Source organism: Falco naumanni, chromosome 2 (genome assembly GCF_017639655.2).
Source record: "Falco naumanni isolate bFalNau1 chromosome 2, bFalNau1.pat, whole genome shotgun sequence".
Classification (NCBI taxonomy): Eukaryota; Metazoa; Chordata; class Aves; order Falconiformes; family Falconidae; genus Falco; species Falco naumanni.
This window is the reverse complement of record NC_054055.1, coordinates 70,903,844-70,919,895: the sequence shown is the minus strand read 5'-3', so window position 1 is coordinate 70,919,895 and position 16,052 is coordinate 70,903,844. Positions and strand designations below refer to the sequence as shown.

General features: G+C 40.4%; 1 protein-coding gene across 1 annotated transcript in view; it reads right to left on the bottom strand.

Moving 5' to 3' along the window:
* The window catches only part of AFF3 (AF4/FMR2 family member 3), a 280,973-nt gene that overhangs the window by 140,070 nt on the left and 124,851 nt on the right, over nucleotides 1–16,052 (bottom strand). The gene's annotated exons all lie outside the window — the stretch shown is intronic.

Genomic DNA, 16,052 nt, shown 5'->3' with positions numbered 1-16,052 from the left:
AAAACACCTGGCGACAGAAGTTTTTCCAGCCACCACAAGATAATGGTCTAATTTAAAGCAAATTTAGATCTTTCTCCAAACTTGATTAAGTTAACCTGAAAGTCCTGAACAATGTTAATTAAAGGAAGCACTGAGAAGCCATTTGGGGTCCAGAAGTGGAGAAAACAAATATTTCTGGATCAAAGAAGGAAGCCCCGACTAGACTGCTTAAAAATACATGTGGATAAGCGTGTGTGCCCAACTGCGGGACAGCTTGTTTGAGATGTTGGCGACTGCCCTTCTCCTCCTGCGGCCAGATGCACAACAATGCTCAACACCGAGGGGCAGCTTTAAGACTCCCTCTTTTTTTTTAAAATGCACATTTCTTCTTGTGAGGGTTGCAGCAACGTTGTTTCACACTGACATCTTTGCGGTGGTGGTGATGGCAAGTCTCATTCACATGCATGTTGTAACTCATCAACTCTACAACTCTACTCGTCTCCACCTGTAGTAAATCAGTTTTCAGCAGTTATACATAAATGCCCAGTTTTACAAGCTGTAAAGGTCCAAGCCTAGTTAATCTTAGTCGATGTGCCAACTTAGCTTTTCTTCTTACTGCAGGGAAAACCTTCAAAGAAAGAATCTATAGTATTGCATATCCTTGCTCCAAACCCAGTTTCCGCAGCAACAATTAGGTAACGAGACATTTCTTGTGGATTAATGACTGCTTGGCAGTGTTTTGTTTGGGGCTTTTAACCCTAGCTTGTAGGTAATTTTTCAGGAAAAGTACCATGCAGAGGTAAATAATAGTATTCACTCTAGACTTAAGGCAATGCTATTTATCTAGTGCCATCAATCTTGCTGTGTGGCACATGATACCAGGAATGGTTGAACTGATTCAGAAAAAGTGTAATTAATAAAAAGTAGGGAGACCAGTATCATCTAGATTTAAAGTCTAGCCACATGTATTATCTTGATGTTCAGTCTCTGCCAAAACCAGAACTTATCATCAGGCCATTAAGAAAATTGACTGTTTAATCCTCCTCTTCGCTTGTGCTCACCCAGCCAATTTTTGATTCATAATATTTTGTCTCTCCACAGATGATGATTTAGGAAAAGTTTGTAGCATCTCATAAAGGACCCTGTCAAACACCTTTTCAAAATTATTTTAACTGGCTCAACTTCATCCACTGCTCTACTGACATGCTGCAGGAATTATAGCAGGTTGGTGAGACACAATTTTCCTTTGCAAATACTCTGTTGGTTAGCTCACAGGAACTGCAGAGGGTCTCTCTTTAGAGTTACCTACACCAAAATGCAGATTTTAGGGAAGCATTAGATATATTTATTCAGCTGGAAGCCAAGGCAACACAAAGCTAATGCAGAGCTTTCCAAGATCCTTTAGCAAGTGATCACAGGACACTGAGAACCTCTAATCCAGTTACTCTCCTGTCTTCATAAAATAGATACTATTTTTTTTTAACACGGGAGACTGCCTTTAACTGCTGTCAGTTGGCAAAGATCCCTTTCAGTTAAGTGAAGCTGCGCTGCCACTATCTGACAACATGGCTATGATTTTAGTGTCAAACATCCAAAGCAGAGTCTGACACTGAAACTTTTGGAGACTGTTGAAGCTGACAGCATTTCACTATGATAAGGTTCTCATGATGTGAAAAGCAAATTTTCTTTTTTAAAAAATTGATTTCTCTAGTATCTGTTACTGCTGCAACTTTTTTAACCCAAACCTCAAATATACACCTGTAAAATAAAAAGATAAAGCTGTTTCCTCTTGTTTCTTTACAATGTCACCTATCCAAACTACATCTACTTAACTCTTTTTCTTCTTCCTCGTAAACCCAGTAGTTTCCTTTGAGCACTTGATAATTTTCCTCTTTACATTTAAGCCTGTTTTATTTTGTTATTATCCTTTTGGTAACATGTTATTCAGAACCACTACTGCACAACAAAATATCTTGCGATTTTCCAGCTTCTGTTGTTTCCTGGTTTACTTTCTTTCCATCCACTCATTTAGGCAGGTTTTAATTTATGGTTGATATTTATGTCATGTATGATGCAAAATGCTTTCTAAACTTGAGATAAATGAGAAACGTGGTTTCTCCTGCCCAGTAACTGAAGGATGAAATAAGGGAACTACTATGAGCTCCCTGTCATGGAGCTGAAATAGCCGTAAGGACACCATTTACCCCCAGCTTGGTGCCAGTTCAGCACTGAACCTCAGTCAGCAGTTCTTCTGTCTCCCCCACTCCTGCTAAAATTATTTCAAGGGGTCACTTTTTTCATAACGATCTGCTGCAAAACACATTACACCACATTTCCCCTTTGGCTCCATTCCTAAGACCCTTCAAATGCCTTGTTGCTTTCTGTAATATGAATTCCTTTCAAGAGGCTTCATCGGTATATGATAATCCAGGGCGAGAGTGCTTGTCAAGGAATTTTTTTGTTCTATGCAAAGAAATAAAGGTAATTGTGTAGCTTGTGACTATGTCATTCGTGCTGTGCTTGGTTCTTCAGACCTGCACAGATGGGCATCATCTGAGATTGCTTGAAGGAACAGGACTCTGTGTGTTTGTGTGTGCGCACACATATGTCTGTGGGTTGGGGAGAAGGAAAGAAAAAAAGAGAAATTAGGCCCTTGGAAAGGGAGAAGGTCAGAGATTTTGCAGACTGCAGCATTAAAGAATGTGTTCAGCATTAAATCTCCAGGTATTTAGTATCTACAGAACTAAACCATTCCAAATCATGAACATTTGCAACGTGATCTGTGGATCAATTCACTCTACAGCAAATCAGAAATGCCAGTGCAGTAAGTTTCTGTTTGGAATCATCCTGCAAATAACCTGCAACATTTATTCAAGGTTCAGCAGTCTAGGACAGATAAATGTAAAAGATGGCTACAGCTGCTTACTTATCAAACTGACTTATTTAGGTCCTTCTTTGTGTGACTATAATTCTTTAACAGGATCCTGAAAACTTTTATTCATTTTGGGGGGCTAAATGAGCCTGTAAGTCCAGAAGAAGCTATGGATACCCAAAAGAAATATTGTTTGATTCTAAAAGCAAATGTTAATTAGGGTATAAACCATGCCATACTCTATCATAACAGAGTTTAAGACAAAAAGGTTTATTTCTATCAGGAAAGGAAGAATGTGACCCTTTACAGGTCAATCATAGAACAGAATTTAGAGGGTTTCCTTAAAAAACTTTTAAATATTCCTCTTAGAAATGAAAAAAAAAAAAAAAAAAAGGCAAAATTTCTCCTTTAGTGGTAATGATTAATATCTCTTCTTAGCTATGAAGCGATGTTTTTAGATGAATGCATTGGGCCATATGATATGACAAACTGTCTGAAAACCAGTCTTGCCTGGGCAAGCTGAGATGATGTGGTTAATCAAGGTACAATCTTTATTAGTGCATTAACCTCCTGCTCCCAAGGACTGTGGATTCTAATTCCTGAATTGCCATGCAAGACTGATGCAGCTAGTTTTCTAGTCTCAGTTGGCAGCAAGCTAACAGAAGTAGCTAATGAAGATGAATAGCTGCCTCTTGGGAGTGGGGGGAGGAGAAAGAGGAAAGGAAAAGACCTAGGATACTTCAAGGTCCAGATCTCTGCATGATTTCAGATAATAATGAAAAAGTGCATATAGTTGACATTTTCAGAGATCATAACAAGCATGTTAATTCGGCAGCCTGCTAACAAAGCAATGGTAGTGGCCTCAGGATTGCTCTGGAAATGTTTCAAGAAGTTAAAATAAAAACTATTGAAAATAAAGACCAGGACACTAGTTAGGGTCTTACCCTTTTTTGGTGGATGATTGTATTAATATGACAAAGGAACAGACAAAAAATGCCCAAGGCTAAAAAACAGAGACATCCACTAAGGAAAACATCTGCGGTTTGGAGAAGACAAAAATACCATCATGGTAAATATTTAGCAATACTGAAATATCTTTGCTACAGATGCATGTAATGCTCTAATATAAATATGCCTTTATTCCAGACAAAAATTACACCGCTAAATGTAAGGAGGTCAATTCAGCAAGATTTGTGGGGGAAAAAAAATTCTGGGTTTTCTGAAACTAGACAAATTTTCCAAGTTTCTTATTTTGTGGGAGTCTGGAAACTTTCTGATAGGTACACAGCAGTCCTGGTTCACCTCCGGGACAGAAGATGAAATAGCAGGTCATCTCTTTGGCCTGATTTGTTCTTAGACCTAGTCTACCATACTCCTGAACCCAGTTTATGAGGACTGGGAATACCATAAAGACTTACATGGTTCCTGGAAACCTGAGGGCTCATATAAAGAGCAATTTTTTGCATCTATGGTGGAGATGGCACCAGTGGGTATGATAATTCTAGCTCGGCTTGCTCAGCCAACTGATTGAGCAGTTCAAGCTTACAGAGCTTATGAGTAACAGTGGTGCCTGTGTGCTCTGTGCACAAGTTACAGGCAGACTTACATGAAGTAAATACCTTGTGCTCTGGGTTAAGATTTAAGGTGCTACCAGAACACCTTTCAGCTAACATACCTGCAAAGGCTGCCAACCATAACAAGAACAAAGCAAGCTTTTGTTTTGTGCTACTAAACAAACCTCTTGGGCAGTGTGAAAAGATGATAGAGAGGCTAAGAAAAGACCATAGAAAGACAAAAGTCAGAATTAAAGTATTAGAAGTTAAATTGTTGCCAAATGTGGCTCTATAAAGCGTAGCTCCAAGAGGTTTTGCACTTGTGGTTTCTTAATGATATTAGATGAAATGTGTTCAATTTACAGGTGAAAATTACATCAGGCTGGGACCTCAGACTGTGGAGCTGAGCTTCAAGGCAGGGACTCTCCTTCCCTTTTCCCTGCCATAGCACATAGAGGTTCTGCAAGGCAAAGCAAACTGTAAATCTTTTCTGGAAAACCTTGCATGGATGTGGCTGACTGCAATTAGCAAACAATTTTGTTTATGATGCTCTGACAACTTGGGGAATCTGTTCATATACAAGCCATTTATTCTGAATGAGATTAAGAGATCAGTGTAGCACTGCATGCTTCAGTGTATGTGAATTCAGCCATCTGTTCTCAAGGTTGCATCGTGTGCCTCCTAGATCTGAATTGACAGAAAGATGTCAAATTTTGATGGTTTGTATTCTAGAAGTAGCACAGTGGCACAACGTGATGGCTGAAGTTAAGAGGGACCAGTTCAGCTGAGAGTACAGAGGTGCACAGAGCTGAACACAGACAAACCCTTGTCCCCAAATCAAGAATACCCTATATACCTGATAGACTGGGATACCGGACCTGGAAAGGAGTTAGAGGTCACCAGAGGACAAGAAAATAATCTCCTAACATCTCACGTTCTTGTCCAAAGAGCTCATTCCGTCACTGTGTGTTTGAAAATGGAGAAGTAAGTAGCACAGTAAAACTGGTTAGGCCAGTGCCGGAATAACCAGTTTCTTTGACTGAATTTCTTCAAAAATGCTGAAAATTCTGAGAAGGAACAAAAAAAGATCACAGATATTTACAGAGATCAGCCCTGTTACACTAAGAGCTACTATGCTTGATTTGCATAAGCATCTTCCCAGGAGAAAAAAAACCCTAACATGACTTTCAGAAAACTTATTTGTAGCCAGCTGTCAAGTGGCCCAAGGCAAAAAGTAGAACCTCTGCTCAACACCTTCAACAGGATTCACAAGAGATGACTGAAAAAATCAAGGTTGTTTGTGCTTAATAGGAGTCCATGTATACAAAATTTCCAAATAGGTCTCAGTGGCAAATGTTGTCAGTTTACAATAATAGAGAAAGAAGAAAACCACCAACTTCTTGTACCACAAGCCAATGGATAGAAGGACAAAAAGGCAAAATGAAATTAGGAAAAAAGGAGAAGCTAGGAACAACTTCTCATAAACTGGCGTTTCACTGCTGGGATGCAGTGCTACAGAAATGCCTGTCTTCATCTCTTGAAGTACTAAGATACAGGATGCTTTTTCGAATGATATGCTGCAACCAAATACAAGACAATGGCTCAAAACAGGGGTAGAGTGGCTGCAGTTACCTGGCTTGTTACACAGGTCAGAATTCTCTTCAGACTGGGTGATAAAATATGCCATTCAGATTCACACCTAAAATGTACCTAAGTGGGATTTATTTATTCTTTATTTTGGAGCTTCTTTTTCAGTCCATCAAAATCCTTAAAATTTATGGCTCTCAATACAAGCTTTATAAGTTTAGAAAACATGAACCATTTGTACTCACATGCGAATGCTAGGTACTGACCACAAAAGCAGTGATTAAGAGAAAGGGATGTTCCATTGTGTTTTAGAAAAGATCGAAACAAAAGTGTGCTCTTTCCTTATGTATCAGTAATCTGTTGCCCATAGTTGTCCCCTGCTGTTTTGATCGTATAAAGTCTAGGTGCATCACAATTAACCTTGGGGATTTAACCGAGGGGTCAACGGGATGGAGGCATCTGCCTGACACTCTTGCTATAGTCAGCACAGACTCCAGCAAGGGGCACATCAGCGGACCTAAGATCTGGAGTATCCTCTGGAAATTACTTTCTATATCATCTAGAGATGGATTCCAGGTTGCTGTACTCAGTCCTAAAGTGCCTCCAGCTGTGTGGGGTTGAGTCTGGCCTTGCGACCCTTGGAGCAAAGCTTTATTTCTTACATGTTTGTATGGCACCTAGTACAGAGATTCAGGTTGGTGCTGGGCCTCTCTAGTTGCTACAATCACACACAGAAGTTGAGGGAGAATTCAGAGGTGACTCCTTGGCAGTGCCATTATTTCAACTAGGCTGCCTTGATACTTTTTTGTAGACCATCTCAGGTTATCTCTATGTCTTCATATCTGAAGGCATTAACACTTCTCTGTATCTTGGCTGCCTGCATATCAGGATGAGAGGCAAGCACTCAAAGCCCTCTTCCCTATCCTCCCTATGTTTCTTGGAAACATATATACTCCATATGACCTTTTAATACCTTCACATTAAGAAGACATTGCTGTTTCAGAAAGGTCATCTGTGATTATCTAGAACATTTTTGTTAAATATATACACAATACAGTATTAGCTTTTCCGGCTTTAACGTTGTGGGTAGTTAGAAGGTTAGTCAGCTGGTGATCATCTTTTTCTTCGAAAATTCATGTTTGGATTCTGCTTCGGCCTGAAAGAGCAGCTGGACAGCAAAGGAGAGCTGAGGTGCTCTCCATCAGGTGCCCAGCCTCGATCCCCAAGCCTGGACCCATGTGTGCCGAACAGTATTCCAGCAGGCCCATGTAGGTGTAGCCACTACCCAGGGTGGCTCTTTGCCTCCTCTTGTCTTCAGTAGTGCACATGCCCTCCTTCCTGTGGTAGGTGGAGAGGAAAGAGAGTCTTCATAATCTCCCACCCCAAGGCCTGGGGAATGATCCCCTGGCAGAAGTGGGAGCCAAGTGCAAAGATCCTCCTTCTCCCTCCAGGGGTCCCCAGGCAAACAACCTGGATTGTCCTGGGGAACCAACCACCCACAGTGGAAAAAATCCATAGAGGTGGCAAAGCGGGGCTTGGTGCTAGAGCCAGAGGCTGGTGAGCCTGCTGCAAGGCTTTTTGCGATGTCAAAGGTTGGCCAGGTCCTGCTACGCTTGGCACTAAGATCTGGAGTATCTTAGTAACACAGAAGTTAATAGCACTTCCTTTTCCCCATGTGTAGCCCAATTCCTGTATGTATATGTAAATTATAATCTCTCAGGGATGAGCACTATTGTATCATGTACATGGCACTGTGTGTACATAGGCTATGATTTTGTTCGGAAGTTACCAGGAGCAGTAGGTCTTGTTGACTTTTATAGTGGTAAAAATATCTGCATAAGGGGGCAGAGATTCAGACGACAACCCTTCTTAAATAAATTACTGGATAACTCTGGGACTTAATTGGAGGTAAAAAAATAATTCACAGAGCTTGCACAGTGCAATGGTAGAAGTTCTTTACTAAGGATACAGTGATTTATAGTGGGTGAAATTATTTCCTTTTCTTTTCTGGTATTGATGTTTGAAGGATTTTGTCCAAAATTTGTGTCAAAAGCATGGGATAGGAAAAGAGGAAGAAAATGTGTACTGGAAGACTCCTCAAAATAGCAGAAGAGTTTAGTAGAGAAGTCCCGGTGGATGCACTCCCTATCCAAAGTCCCTCAAGCACTTCTAAGACTCCCATCCGTGCACACTGCAACCCTTGGCCAATGCGAACTGGACACAACAAGGCTGGAGGTTTCATTGTTGAGAGCAGAGGCAAAAATAAAGCCTGGAAAATGGTAAGAATCAAGTCCTCCTTCTATGTTCCAGTCATCAAAGCAGATAATCAGGGCCTTTCGCATCACAGTGAAGGGTTTGGTAAGCAGAGCACACTGAGGTCCTGTTATTACAAGGTAAAACACATACAACAAATTAAGGTTGAATGAACCTTGACTCAGAAAATCCCTTAAGAAAATACCTGTCCTGGCACAAATGGTACTGAGGGTGACAATGCCATTCTGTCTTACCACGTGGAAAAATGGAATTGTATGAAATTTTCAATTGTATGAAAACATACACTGAAGCTTTGACTCTGCTCTTAAAGCATGTGATCTGGCTTCATCCATTACATCATATATTTCACTAAGTAGCAGAGTGACACGAGTATCTTATTCATTATTGTAGGCACTGTTTGAATAAGAAATTTGCATCTATTTAAAAAAAAAACCACAATGGTTTTAAACTACTTTTAGCTAAAATCAAATACATTTAGATTTATCTAAATTGGTTAAAACCCAATTAAATGAATGGAAATAAAAATAATTAGATCTTTGAAACAGTTGATACGTAGACTGGCTATGAAACAAACTTGAACTGATGAGACACCCGTATGCACAGAAAGCCTACACGGACTAGTGTATCGTTCTGCCACACCATTTCTTGGTGTTCTCTGCTCATGTTGTACCAGACTCTTAGCACAAAGACAGCTTGGTTTTACAGCTAGAATGTTATGAAAAATGATGCTAACAAAAGTTTTTACAACTCTCTAAAACATTCCTCAAGATGTTTGCCAGCAAACAGTAGGTGATTATGAAATTATAGGCTGCATCATGACAGAGGCACGCAAGGAAGTAAGATGGTTATGAATGCTTGCGTATTTTTGAGCTCTTAACTACGCATGATTTACTTATCCACTTTACAGCAAAATTAACATTCTTTTGCTGTCATTTAAAAAAAATGAGGATACATATATTTTCTCTTTTTTTTTTAACCTCGTAGTAATCATGTGGAAAAATTAAAGTAATACATAAAAAAACCCGAAACAGGACATACCATTACCAATTTGAAATTATGTTACCTATTTTTTAGAGAGCATGGAATCAGGAACAGCTGCCCTAGCATTGGAAATGTAAAATATCAAAAGTCATGAAAGTTTGTTTTGTGGCAGCACATGTTAATTTCTTTTGATTTCTCTTCATGAAAAACATCAAACTGCAATTCACTGCCACAAGAAGGTCCACATAATGTCGCAGTTAATCCTTCAATGAGTTTCCTACCCAGGGAAGGATTTTACCCCTTTCGATTAAAGGTAGTTCTTTAGGTCAGTTCTTTTTTTACTCAGAAAAAGTTTCTTAGTAAAACAAAGCAGTGAGCATATCTTTCAAAGCTTTAGTATACGTAGAATCCCATCATAAGAAAGATCACTATGTAGAACTTTTTTCCCTACCAGCATGAATAAAGAACACTCTCAAAATGAAACAGAGAGAACTGGAGATTACTACAATGGTAAGAGTACTGTCATCGTGAACATTTAATGGGGTTTGTGTGAGAAAAATGGGATCCTGGAATTATGCCAGGTGGCTTAAAGTAATCTGCATGGTCAAGATATCTGCAACCAACCAGTGCACGCTGAGAGGAGAAATGATGAACTAGGGGTGACTCAACTAATGCAACCCTCTGTTCAAAATACAAGACATAAAAACCACCAGTGGTATAAACCCAGTCCATCCCCAGTGCTGGATTACATCCAGAAAAGGGAACTCTGGTTATAGCGAGGCAAAGCAGAGTGGCCTGCCAGGGATTTTGCCAATTTTTAGCAAATAGAACACTCATGATACCTGTGTGCAAGACAGACTGACAGAGCATGTTATAAAGTGAGATGAGAAAAGATAAAAACTGTACTTTCAAATTAATCCTTTAATGCCAAGTAGCAGTAAAGCTTTTAGTAGAGTCTGTTTGCTTTTATTGATAGGTTCAATGTGTTGAATCCCTATCCATATTTTAGCCTCAGAGCCTAGATTCACATCAACGCTGGTTTCTGATGCTTAATCTCATTAGTACAGCTATTTGTATTGGTATACCCAATAAGGTTGCTAATACTACCTTAGCTAAGTGTTATTTATTGTATCTGTATATACAACAATATTAACACAGTCAAGCATCAGTGTCGGCACTTGAGGGCACCATTAAATTCACCCAGTGTTCAGCGAGAGATTTAATGATGGATTTAATAGTATTAAATAGGAAAAAATGCCCTTGGCCTTTACGTTCTCATTTAAAAACATATAAAAGAGTAGTAATTCAGGCAGTTATACTTCTTTCAAAGATTTTCCTTTAAATCACGCTCAGCAATATGAGATCTGCTGTACTTTGGCTGTTACTGTATCTTGACCAAAGACAGCAGCCCCTGGCCTATCAGAATTACCCAACTGTTGGCGATTCAGCTCAAGTTCCTATGTCAAATATGGGTGAGTTTACCACTAAAACAATGACAAAACTGGTAGAAAATTGGCACAATAGTGTTGCCTGTGAGATACATTACAGAGACTTCTGTTAGCAACAAATGTAAGCAGAGCCATGAAAAAAACTGGATGTTTGTTTTTTATGCTGATTTTTTTCATGGAATATAAATAGGTTGGTTTGTTGGGGTTTGTTTGTGTGTAGTAGTGTGCCTGCTGAATTTTCCTATAGCTTTTAGTTGCATTTACCTTGCTTTCTGTCTCCAGATGTCTGTTACTGAATGGACCTACTGATGTTCTCTAGCCCATCAACTAGAGATTTTCACCCAAGAAAGGCAAGCAAATGGCTTTTTGCTGTCTCTGAAGCAATTGCAGCCTTCACTTTGAAGGAACTAGGGCTCAGTCTGACACCAGCTTTCTTCATACACTGCCCAGCCAAGTCTATCCTCTTACATTCAGCTTGAAACCACCAAGTGGGTGGAAAAAAAGAATATTGAAAGACAAAGATGTTCTCTACATGACCCTTACCAGTGATCAGTGTCACCTAAGCCTCTGTGACTGCTTAAGCTTGGAAACTGTGGGCCATATGTGCAGGCTCTCAGTGACTTCCATACGTAGAAGTGAATTTATATCAGCATGAACAAGTAACTGTTCAGTCATAGGCGTTTCTTTTGCAAAATTTTAGTATCTATCATGAAAAAGATTATACAAACACTTATACTAGCAATATGAACACTGGCAATTAAAAGATAACAGTAAACCCATCATATTTGAATTTGAAACCAAATTTTACAAGTTTTTTTCCAGCAATTTTGGCATTAAAGAGAATATGGATGAAATCAAAATTATACTTCAATACATATGGGTAATAACACTTAAAACTAGATCCTTAGCAGCAAATCATGCAAAAAACCAACAAAAAAAAAAAAAAAGCTGAAGTGACTACTTATCGGGAACATTCACATTTCCCTCTGAAATTTCTCTGCTTGTGAACAGTTCTACTGACACAGCTACTGGGGGATTTTGAGCAAACTCCCTATAAAACATCTCGCAAGATAATGCACCTGGTTTAAAGCATGAGTTATGCAACAGAGACAAAGAAAGGGACAGGCCATTCTTGTTTCCTCACACATCCAGACATGCTGGATTAATTATAGAGCATTATATAAATGTGGATGTGTTTAATTCCGCAGTGCTTTCCAAAACAAGGGTAAGATACCACTGACATTCAGCCACATCACTGGTGGGAAAAAAACCATACAGGATACACAGTTCACTGCACAGCAGTAAGGGGTTGGGGAGCAGGTAAAGGAAATATCCAAGGATGAGAAGAAATCCCATTTCTTATCAGACAAGGCTCCAGGTCTCTGATGTCATTTCAGAACGTGGGTCTTTGGCTGTTACAGATACAGCTGACATCCTCATATGCTGAAACATACGTTTCTCAGTTTATCTATTTCAGAAAAACGAGCCAATACAGAAAACTGGAGTCCTGTTTGTGCCATTAGAGCCAGGACTCTGGTATCAACCTGCACATTCTGATGATTTTGGTGGGTGAGACCTTGGGTGGATCCACAGCTAAGGCTTGGCTGATACATCTGTGTGTTGCTTACGTAATATGCATATTTTGCATGGCTATTTTGGATAATGAAGAAATAATCGTCAATGATTTTTTTTAAAAAAGGTTCTAAATGGTAAGGTTTGCTGCAAAAGTACCAGTACCGGTACCACAAAGCTGGCTTCTTTTGCAATCGACAATGAGATATATTTTTTTTTTATCATCTCTAACAGCAGGCAGTGCAGTATTAGGCATTCCTGAAATGGCTTTGTAGCACTTTGCCATCTTTGGATGAGATACTTGAGGCAGGTCTCTCAGAGGCTCTGAGCTTTACTTCTGTCTGTGGGAGCTCAGAGACAGCTTCTGTTAAAGTCAATGGAAGCTGAATGCCCATAAATAGAAAAAAAAAGTAATTTTACTAGTGGCAGTAATGATTTTAAAATGCTTGGGTAGGCAAAATCCCTTCCTCAAGCAGGCTGCTAAAATGATACACTTTTAAGAGACTGAAAAGGTTCATCTAGAATTTGCTCTGTTGGTTAAATAATACTTACACAGGTTTTTGCATGCCGATTATGTATCAATTATTGTATAATTGCATCATTACTTTAATTAGATTAAACTACATAATTGGGATGTCTAATTACAGAATGAGGGGGAAAAAAGGTAACTTACCCGACATTAACTGTGGTTCTTGAAGAGGGGCTGTCCACACAGATATTGCTACAGGGGCAAGTTTCTGGTGCAGGAGACACTGGTTTCCTCCTACAGTGGCAACACCTTAGGCAGCCCCAGGTGCACCACCCCCATCCAGACCCTTTCAGGACCACCAGCAGTAAGGTTGTCATGAGGAGGCCGTTTACCTCTTGATACCTCACCAGCAAGGTGTGCCAGAGCACTGGGTTCCAAGTCAGAAGGGAGGGGAGACGGGTCGTGGAATCTGTGTGGAAAACTCTGTGAAAAGCCACAGTTAGTGCCGAGGAAGCTGCTCCCTCTCCTCCAAGTGCTGATCCACAAAGACGCCATTCTTGGTAACAAACAAGCTGCATTTTAAGTCCAGATGTGGGAGGAGAAATCTTACTCAAAGAACAATGGGGGAAAACTTGATCAGCGCTGGTCTCTGATTTACCAGCTAGAACTGAGGACTTGGAGAAGTACATGGGTAAACAAATCATTAGGAAGCAGGTTTGAGCACCTCAGCACATGGAGGAGAGTGGGCTCTGTCTGGAGGGACTCTTTAGTAACCCATGGAAATAGGAATACAGTTCAAAATTTACCTGGACAAGTCTGCACAGGAATAAATTGCCTTCTAACCATTTCAGACTGGACGTTTGAGTAATTTTGGGGGATCACTATAATATGCCAATCCTATACACATTAAATGACATCTTACTGTTTTTGTTGTGAGTGAACTGAGATTTTGGGGAAGAAAACAAGTAGAAGGCTAAACTGATGGAGCTGGAGATTGATTTAGATCTGCAGAAGTCTCTAAAACTATCCGCAGGTTGTGACATAATTTAAACACAACATTTCCAGTGTGGAACTTAGCTTGTGTTTGGTCCTCATTGAAAACTCTTGGAAGAATGAATTCTACAGGGTAGTGAAGTGATATTTTTTCCCCCCAGATATACAGGTTTTAAAGATTCACTTCTCTATCATTCAGAAGACATAGTAAGAGCCTGTGAGGAACTCCATCCTGAAGCTGGAATGGCCAGGTAAGGCAGGGAGACCCCTATGGGGGGAAATGCCTCATGAGAAGTGAAGCTACAGCTATGTAATTTTTGGCAAAGGGATCTAAGATTTGGGACCTCTCAGAATCTGTTGAACTTAGGAACCAATTTCAGAAGAGGCTAAGTTTTGTCTTTCAAAGGATGAGGCAGTAGGTGGGCAAGCCAAAAGGTCCTGGATCTCTCCGCCATCCTCTAGGAAAGGCTCCTTTCAGGGTCTTGCAAGCCATGTTAAAACGCCAGGATGAAGGGTCCCTCCCAGCTAGGAACGCAAGGTCTCTGCAAATAATTTCACTTTGGGATGTGAAACTACATGATAATTGTGAGCTGGAGGTGTAAATTCCTGGTTATGGTCTAGACTCCTGGTCTGGACCCACTCAGCAAAGCGCCCCACACATACACTGAAAGAGCAGCTCCTGCCCCACAGCGCTGGCAGTGCAAATACATGAGATGAAACTCCTGACGGGTGCAGACAGAGAAAGCAGTATAAGGAAACATGACTTAATTTTGACGAGCAAAATAGTCTTAATCTCACTAGGATTATGTAACAGTATTTTGGCATACCAGCTGCTACCAGGCATATTTGCCATTTTCTTTTTTTTTTTTTTAAAAAGAAAAAACTTGGAAGTATCACAGCACATTTAAGAAGTGGGATGATCAAAGGCATCATCCACCTCTGTATCCTAAGATGTTACTTAAGATACAAAAGATGATGATTAAATTGGGAGTAAGACCAACAAGGGCCAAGAAATACCATGTTTGACAATACAGGAAAATGGATGCCAGCAAAAGTATCCCATGGTTGAAGCTGCAGACTGGCTCACCATTCCTTCTGGTTTCTTTTTGCCCTGGCAACTTGGATTGTGATGAAAGTGGCAAGACCAAAAACGTTGTGACATGAGCTGGTGAGACTGTGCTGTTGGGCCCCAGCAACAAAGCTGATAGATATATTGTGAGTAAGCAGATCAAAGAGCTGCTGGGAAACAATCCAGCCCATACACTTCTTACATTCAGCTTTGTAGGAGGTTCTGCACTTGGGGCTAAGACGTTTTGAAGAGTGTTGGCCAAAAAACCTTGGACTATCAGGTGTTGGCTGGCACCAGGTGTCAGATTTGGCTGTGGTTCTGGGAGACTAGGATACACAGAGAAGCAACAGACAGGGCTGGCAGATTCGTCACGTTGGAGAAACAAAATTATCCTGATCCTGCCTACTTGAGTTTTCTAAGAATTATGGGCATCCAGAAAGTCAGTGGGGAAGCAGAAAATTTATTGAAGTAAAATATCCAGGTTTGGTTTTTTTTTTTAATGAAGTGCATAGCAAATAGAAGTTGGTAACATGGCTTTCCCTGGTCATGGAGACTTTTTCATCCATAAATCCCTGTAGAGCTCTAGGAAGCTGAGGTGATGGGGTAGGACATTTTAGAGACCATGCCAGCTGATAGCAGCCAGAAACACACATAGTCTTGAAAGACACGTGTCTCCTTGCCTACATGGAAAAAGCCCCTTGTTCCTCAGGACTCAGATAAAGCGTTTTGTGGCTGTAACGACACAGGGGTAAGGTTGCCTGTCAGCACCTGAGCAGGGCTGGAGTGGGGACCAGGCAGTTTGCAGTTTGATGGCTGCTGGTGAGTTCCAGAGGGAGGCTGTCACTTCACCTCCTGAGCTGACCACCTGTGGGGGAGCATGAGGGGAGACACCATGGTAGATGGGAGAAGAGGCTGATGGGGAATCCTGCTGCAAGGATAGCCTTCCCAAAGCAATGAATCTACAGTCTGTTTGAAAATCAGCACTATTTTTTATAAAACAGTGAAATAATGTACAATGTAGGTATGGGATATGATGTAGCATGTGAGTTGGAGGCTCATCTTGTTTTTTTCCGGGGTATCTTGCATTTTGTTCTGGAGTTGTTGGGCAATAAGTAACAGCTTTTTCGGTGCTCATAGGTGTGCTCTTGTTGTCCTGTGGCATCGTCTCCATTAATTCTTTAATCTGAATGTGGATTAAGAGATAATTTTCTGTCTTTTGCATGGAGAAACAGCAGGTGATTAACTGAGCCAGCTC